Consider the following 7954-nt stretch of genomic DNA (forward strand, 5'->3'; position numbering starts at 1 on the left):
GCTAGAGCGCCGGTGGCGGATAACCCATTCCGAATCTGACCGGACACAGGTTAGAGCTCAACGTCGAGCCTACCAAGTGGCGATAGCGACGGCGAAGAAGACCTTCTTCGCCGCCTCTATTGCATCTGCAGAAAACAGCAGCAGGAGACTTTTTCAGGTGGTTCACAATTTAGCGGAACCACCTGCGACATCTGGGCCCAGTATGGGCCACATGATCTCCTGCAATGATTTTGCAAAGTTTTTTGCAGATAAAATCGCTCAGATTTGGGAAGAAGTAGACTCCACCGTGGGAGCAGAGCCAGGGCGGGAGAGTGCTAGAGTCCTGTCTAGTCAAGTTGTGTGGGATCAATTCCAACCTGTTACCTCCGAGGATGTGGACAGGCTGCTTGGACGAGTGAAGCCAACCACCTGCCTCCTGGATCCTTGCCCATCCTGGCTTATAAAAGCTAGCCGGGAAGGACTGGGCGATGGGCTTCGTGGAGTGGTGAATGCTTCCCTCCGTGAGGGAGCCTTCCCAGACCCGCTGAAAGAGGCGGTTATTAAACCGCTTCTTAAAAAACCATCTTTAGATGCGGCCACGATGGCCAATTATCGCCCAGTCTCAAATCTTCCATTCTTGGGCAAGGTGATTGAGCGAGTGGTTGCTGAACAACTCCAGGCACGCCTGGAAGAAGCGGACCATTTGGATCCCTTCCAGTCGGGATTCAGGCCTCATCATGGGACTGAAACTGCCTTGGTCGCACTGGTTGATGATCTCCGGCGGGCTAGGGACAAAGGTGAGAGCTGTTTCCTAGTTCTGCTGGATCTCTCAGCGGCGTTTGATACCATCGACCATAACATCCTTCTGAACCGTCTTGAGGGGCTGGGAGCTGGGGGCACTGTCATACAGTGGTTCCGCTCCTTCCTCCTGGGCCGTGTTCAGAAAGTGGTGGTGGGGGATGAGTGTTCAGACCCCTGGGCCCTCACTTGTGGGGTGCCTCAGGGCTCTGTCCTCTCCCCCATGCTTTTCAACATTTACATGCAGCCACTGGGAGAGATCATCAGGAGGTTTGGGCTGGGTGTTCATCAGTATGCGGATGATACCCAGCTCTACCTCTCTTTTAAATCAGAACCAGTGAAGGCAGTGAAGGTCCTGTGTGAGTGCCTGGAGGCGGTTGGAGGATGGATGGCGGCTAACAGATTGAGGTTGAATCCCGACAAGACAGAAGTACTGTTTTTGGGGGACAGGAGGCGGGCAGGTGTGGAGGATTCCCTGGTCCTGAATGGGGTAACTGTGCCCCTGAAGGACCAGGTGCGCAGCCTGGGAGTCATTTTGGACTCACAGCTGTCCATGGAGGCACAGGTCAAATCTGTATCCAGGGCAGCTGTTTACCAGCTCCACCTGGTACGTAGGCTGAGACCCTATCTGCCTGCGGACTGTCTCGTCAGAGTGGTACATGCTCTGGTTATCTCCCGCTTGGACTACTGCAATGCGCTCTACGTGGGGCTACCTTTGAAGGTGACCCGGAAACTACAACTAATCCAGAATGCGGCAGCTAGACTGGTGACTGGGTGCGGCCGCCGAGACCATATAACACCGGTCTTGAAAGACCTACATTGGCTCCCAGTAAGTTTCCGAGCACAATTCAAAGTGTTGGTGTTGACCTTTAAAGCCCTAAACGGCCTTGGTCCAGTATACCTGAAGGAGCGTCTCCACCCCCATCGTTCTGCCCGGACACTGAGGTCCAGCTCCGAGGGCCTTCTGGCGGTTCCCTCACTACGAGAGGTCAAGTTACAGGGAACCAGGCAGAGGGCCTTCTCGGTAGTGGCGCCCGTCCTGTGGAACGCCCTCCCATCAGATGTCAAAGTGATAAACAACTACCTGACATTCAGAAGACATCTGAAGGCAGCCCTGTTCAGGGAAGTTTTTAATATGTGACATTTTAGTGTATTTTTTATCTTTGTTGGAAGCCGCCCAGAGTGGCTGGGGAAACCCAGCCAGATGGGCGGGGTACAAATAATAAATTATTATTATTATTATTATTATAACATTGTAATGAGTGTAATTGGAAAAAGTACAAAATGCAATGATATAAAGGTGAATTTAGCCACTCGTTTTATAATGGATAGCCACTCGTTTTATAATGGAGACTTTTCTGCAAGCTCAGAAAGGTACAAGAAAACTCATTTCCTAACATCGGTCGTCTGTCTGTCTGTCTGTCTGTCTGTGCCTCTTTTTGCAAAGCAAGGCAGTTCTCTGCTGCAGGCACCCAGGAAGAAGCTTGCATGGTTTTTCCCAGGGACCTCTGTCCATGATCGGACACTCTTCCACTGGCGAAAGAAATCGCAGCCGATCGACCGACAGCCCCATTCCTCACACCCTTTCCCCTAACCCGCCTCGCCAAAGTGCGAGCCAGCAGGGGACACGAGGACGGAAATGACTCGCAGGCAGGCGCGTGTGAACTCGGAAGTAAGTTCAGAGTCTGCTCAGTGGGATCGCTGTTAAGATCCTGTGCCAAAAAGGACAGGGATAAATGTTTCAGGCTTCACAGAGGATTTTCCACCATTACGGAGAGAGAGAGGGATGAGGGAGAACAAAAAAAAATTATTCTTTTTTTAAGAAAAGGGATGTGTCAGAAGTGGGATTTGAACCCACGCCTCCTATTGGAGACCAGAACACCCAAGCGATGGGAAGGAATCAACCTTGAGTCTGGCGCCTTAGACCACTCGGCCATCCTGACAGTGACACTTATGCTCTCCCTAGCTGAATCCTAATTAGCAGTACAGTGGTGCCTCGCAAGACGAAATTAATCCGTTCCGTGAGTCTCTTCGTCTTGCGGTTTTTCGTCTTGCGAAGCATGGCTATTAGCGGCTTAGCGTCTTAGCGGCTATTAATGGCTTAGCGGCTATTAACGGCTTAGCGGCTTTAAGAAAAAGGAAACAAACTCGCAAGAACTCGCAAGACGTTTCGTCTTGCGAAGCAAGCCCATAGGGAAATTCGTCTTGCGGAACGACTCAAAAAACGGAAAACCCTTCCGTCTAGCGAGTTTTTCATCTTGCGAGGCATTCGTCTTGCGGGGCACCACTGTATGCTAATTCACGGGTCTACGTACCTCCATCCGCATTTCCTTTGCGTTTTATGCCGATCTTTTGCCAGAGGCAAAAAATTAAGGTTCAGTTAGAAAAGCGGAAATTTGCCTCCCATGAATGCTTGGACAAAGTTTTACTTTATTTTTCTGTGATTTCCCCTTTTGATATTTCTGTCCATTCCTCTCCATATCACCTGGTGGTGAGGTGTAGCTAATGTGGCAGAAGATAGAATTCAAGATGACCTTAACAGGCTAGAGAACTGGACCAAAACTAACAAAATGAATTTCACCAGCGACAAATGTATGGCTCTGCACTTAGGCAGGAATAATCAGATGCACAAATATAGGATGGGGGACATCTGAAAAGGATCTATGGGTCTCCGCTTAACACAAGTAAACAGTGTGGTACAGGAGCAAAAAATGCTATTGTAATTCTAGGTTCCATCATCATAAGTATAATGCCCACTTTCAGCTTTTTAATATCTGTTTGAAAAGCCTGGTGTGTACTATGGTTGATACAAAAACATAGAGAAACTTCAAAGGAGGTCTAAGACTTCACACTAAATTCCTTTGCCAGCATTCTTTTTAAAGCACACAGGATTAATTCAGCAAGCAATTTGTACAGAAGCAAGATGGCGTTAGTTATGCCATATACAAACAGAATAAAGAAACGTTTCTGAGACCCCACACTATTAGACAGCATAAGGAAATCTTTGGGGTAATTCATAACTCACTTGACTACAAATTGGTAATGTTTGCAGATGATATTCTTCTGTTTATCACAAAACCTCACAGTACTGTTCCAATCTTAATGCAATATACAGATGTTTTTGGCAGTATCTCTGTATATACTATAAAGGTAAAGGTAAAGGGACCCCTGACCTTTAGGTCCAGTCGTGGCTGACTCTGGGGTTGCGGTGCTCATCTTGCTTTATTGGCCGAGGGAGCCGGCGTACAGCTTCCAGGTCATGTGGCCAGCATGAGTAAGCCACTTCTGGCAAACCAGAGTAGCGCATGGAAACGCTGTTTACCTTCCCGCCGGGGAAGGTATTTATCTACTTGCACTTTGAAATGCTTTCAAACTGCTAGGTGGGCAGGAACAGGGACCGAGCAACGGGAGCTCACCCTGTCACGGGGATTCGAACCACCGACCTTCTGATCGGCAAGTCCTAGGCTCTGTGGTTTAGACCACAGCGCCACCCGTGTCCCTTATCACTCCTAACTTTTACTCAAATAAGGCGGTGTGTTCCTATGCTTTCACACATCTACTCAAGCGATAAAGGCACATCCCAACCACCCCTTAGGCACGCATGAGATATACCCTGCCCAAGCTTGCTGAGGTGTCCCGATAAACCATCGCCTAACAGCAATCCGCCCTGTTTTCGGGCATTCTAACCACAAGCCAGTAAAGATAAGCCTCTAAGTGAGTCTGTGGTTTCTGATCAGCAAGTCCTAGGCTCTGTGGTTTAACCCACAGCACCACCCGCGCTGGTCCAAATTGGAGTTGATTTTAATAGGAAATAACTTGTTGGTTTAACCGTTTAAACAATACCAATTTCATATTTGCATAAAGGTAACGGGACCCCTGACTGTTAAGTCCAGTCGCGGACGACTCTGGGGTTGATCTCAATTTCGACCACACAGTGGGAAACTGTTTTAAGTACTATAACAAGGGCATCTCTGGACCTTAAATTGAGGCTCATAAAACAAAAAATAATATTTAGAATATACTGGACCCCATTACATTTGTTTAAAAAAAGGGCTGTCTAAGGTATCTAACTGCTGAAGATACAATAGGGATAATGCTTCGCTAAAACACATGTTTTTTCATTGTCCTATATTGAAAGATTTTTGGCAGAAGGTAACCGAAACTATCAATAGAACCGTACAGAACAACCTTACATTTACAGAGCAAAATATCCTTTTGAATTATATGCCCAGCACATGGAACCTTCCAAAAGGACAATATGAGTGGACTCTCCATGCCCTTACTACGGCACAAAGACTGATACTGAGGATTTGGAAAAATAAAAATGTGGCTCCCTTCTTCGATTGGATTGAAGACTTATACAAACTCGCAACATATGAGCAACTTGCATATAAATGCAGACTTGCCATAGACAAATTGAATGATATTTGGAATCCATTCTTACAAATACATTAATAGGTTAAGATCTAGTGAAGTACAAGAGCAACTTTGTAAAGTACAGTGGTACCTCGGGTTACATATGCTTCAGGTTACATACGCTTCAGGTTACAGACTCCGCTAACCCAGAAATAGTGTTTCAGGTTAAGAACTTTGCTTCAGGATGAGAACAGAAATTGTGCTCCGGCGGCGCGGCAGCAGCAGGAGGCCTCATTAGCTAAAGTGGTGCTTCAGGTTAAGAACAGTTTCAGGTTAAGTACGGACCTCTGGAATGAATTAAGTACTTAACCTGAGGTACCACTGTATAAAGTTTTGGGGTTCTCCCCTCCCCCTCTTTACTTTCCCTTTTACATGGGTGCTGTTTCTCTTTTTCTTTCTCTCTCTTTTATTTACGACTCACCACGTTTAGTGCACATATAATTATGTACTTTTCAATAAAGATGTCTGGGGAAAAAGAAGTATAGTGTCCAGATCGAGGGAAGTAAAAGTCCCACTCTATTCTCCAGACCACACCTGGAGTCCTGTGTCCTTTTCTGACCACCACAATTTAAGAAGGATTTCAACAAATGTGGAAAGGGTTCAGAGGAGGCCGACCAAGATGATCAAAGGGTCTGGAAACTAAGCCTTATGATGAATGGTTGAGGGAGTTGGGTATGTTTAGCTTGGAGCAGAGAGATTGAGAGGTGGTATATGTCACATGGAAGATGGAGCAAGCTTGTTTTCTGCTGCTCCAGCGGGCAGGACCCAAACCAATGGATTTGAATTACAAGAAAGGAGAACTTTCTGACAGTAAGAGCTGTTTAACAGTGGAATGGACTACATTAGAAGGTAGTGGAGCCTCCTTCACTGGAGGTTTTTAAGCAGAGGTTGGATGGCCATCTGCCAGGAATTCTTAACTGTGACTTCTGCATTGCAGGGGTTGGACTCGGTGATCCTAGGGGTACTTTCCAAGTCTACAATTCTGTGATTCTAGGTGGGTGAGAAAGAAAAATAAGTGCATATGTTAATGACAGAAGTTCAGAAATGCCACCCAGAGTGGCTGGGGCAACTCAGTCAGATGGGCAGGGTACAAATATTAAATTATTATAATAATATAGAAATGGGCAAGTGTGGGGGGAGAGCTCCTTGTTTGGGGTTCACTTTATGGCAGTTTCCTGTATTCATACGTAAAACTCATTTTCTAATGTAGGGAGGACTGAGTAAATCCAAAACTTCTACGCTTAGTTACAAATTTCTACGTTATGTCTAAAACATATCATGGATATATCATTATTGAAAGGTTCAGCAATTAAGGGTTAACTTTTTATTTACTTTTTCAACTTACAGCCTTGGAGAATTACTTAAGTTCACACCGCAGAGAATTAAAGTCGGAACAAACTCAACAAGTGATGCAATTAGATTTGTTTACTGACTTGAGTTTGGGCCATGTTCTTTCACAGATGTGTAAGTCTTACTAATTGGACGTAAAGTATCCTGAGTATTATTTATCCATTTCTGCCTAGGGAGAGATATTTGTAATTAAGACCTCAGAAACGTTTCTCTTAGTAATAGCAATGCCCTGGATACAGAAGTGATAGAATCAATACAAAGTTGTTATTGACGAAAACTGAATTTTGTGATGGAGATCCCGGAAATAGTGGGGTCTCCATTGGAATTTAGTAGCAAATAGACTTTAGATTTTTTCTTACCATCAGTTCCAGAGAAAGCTCAGCCTCCAACATCTTAATATGCCTGGAAGTATTCTACACCTTTGCACAATTTTGTCTCTTAGGCCTGCATCCTGTGTCCTTTAGGTAAAAGGTAAAGGACCCCTGGATGATTAAGTCCAGTCAAAGGCAACTACGGGTTTCGAGTTTTCATCTTGCTTTCAAGCCAAGGGAGCCAGCATTTGTCCACAGACAGCTTTCTGGGTCACATGGCCAGCATGATTAAACCACTTCTGGCGCATTGGAACACCTTGACGGAAACCAGAGCGCACAGAAACACCGTTTACCTTTCCGTGCAGTGGTAGCTATTTTTCTACTTGCACTGGCGTGCTTTCGAACTGCTAGGTTGGCAGGAGCTGGGACAGAGCAATGGGAGCTCATCCCATTGTGGGGATTTGAACTGCCGACCTTCTGACTGGCAAGCCCAAGAGGCTCAGTGGTTTAGACCACAGCGCCACCCGCAGCAAGTGATACCCATATGCAAAAGCAGAGAAGCACTAAGTTGCCAAGCACCTGCTAATGAAAAATTATTCAAGTACATTTTGCTTGTGCTGTAATTCATATTAATTAAAGTCTTGGGACAGTCTTCCCTTGGGTGATGCAGGCAGAGTTTCACTTTTTAAACCAGCTTAAAGTGCCCCTCACAGCAAAGCAATGAACAGAAGAGTTCAACCATCTTACCAGAGCAGGGCTGTAGATCGTTTTGAAGTTACACCGATGCAAAGATCAGAGACCACTTTTTGAGGAGCTGTGGTGATACTGGGTCATCTCAGTGCAATACTCAGGATTCACAGTGATACGGGTAAATATTTGATCCAACACTCCAGAACACAGCAGCAAAAAAGATCACTTAGACCACGGGTAGGCAAACTAAGGCCCGGGGGCCGGATCCGTCCCAATCACCTTCTAAATCTGACCCGCAGATAATCCGGGAATCAGCGTGTTTTTACATGAGTAGAATGTGTCCTTTTATTTAAAATGCATCTCTGGGTTATTTGTGGGGCATAGGAATTTGTTCATTTTTTCTCTCTTCA

General features: G+C 45.8%; 1 non-coding gene across 1 annotated transcript; it reads right to left on the reverse strand.

Annotated features, from left to right (window-relative positions):
• Positions 1 to 2610: 2610 nt before the first annotated feature.
• TRNAL-CAA (transfer RNA leucine (anticodon CAA)) lies at positions 2611 to 2720 on the reverse strand. The gene is made up of 2 exons: positions 2683 to 2720; positions 2611 to 2656 (listed from the first exon to the last, which is right to left on the reverse strand). It is a non-coding gene; the product is annotated as a tRNA-Leu (tRNA).
• Positions 2721 to 7954: the final 5234 nt, after the last annotated feature.

This window comes from Podarcis muralis, chromosome 2 (assembly GCF_964188315.1).
Source record: "Podarcis muralis chromosome 2, rPodMur119.hap1.1, whole genome shotgun sequence".
NCBI lineage: Eukaryota > Metazoa > Chordata > Lepidosauria > Squamata > Lacertidae > Podarcis > Podarcis muralis.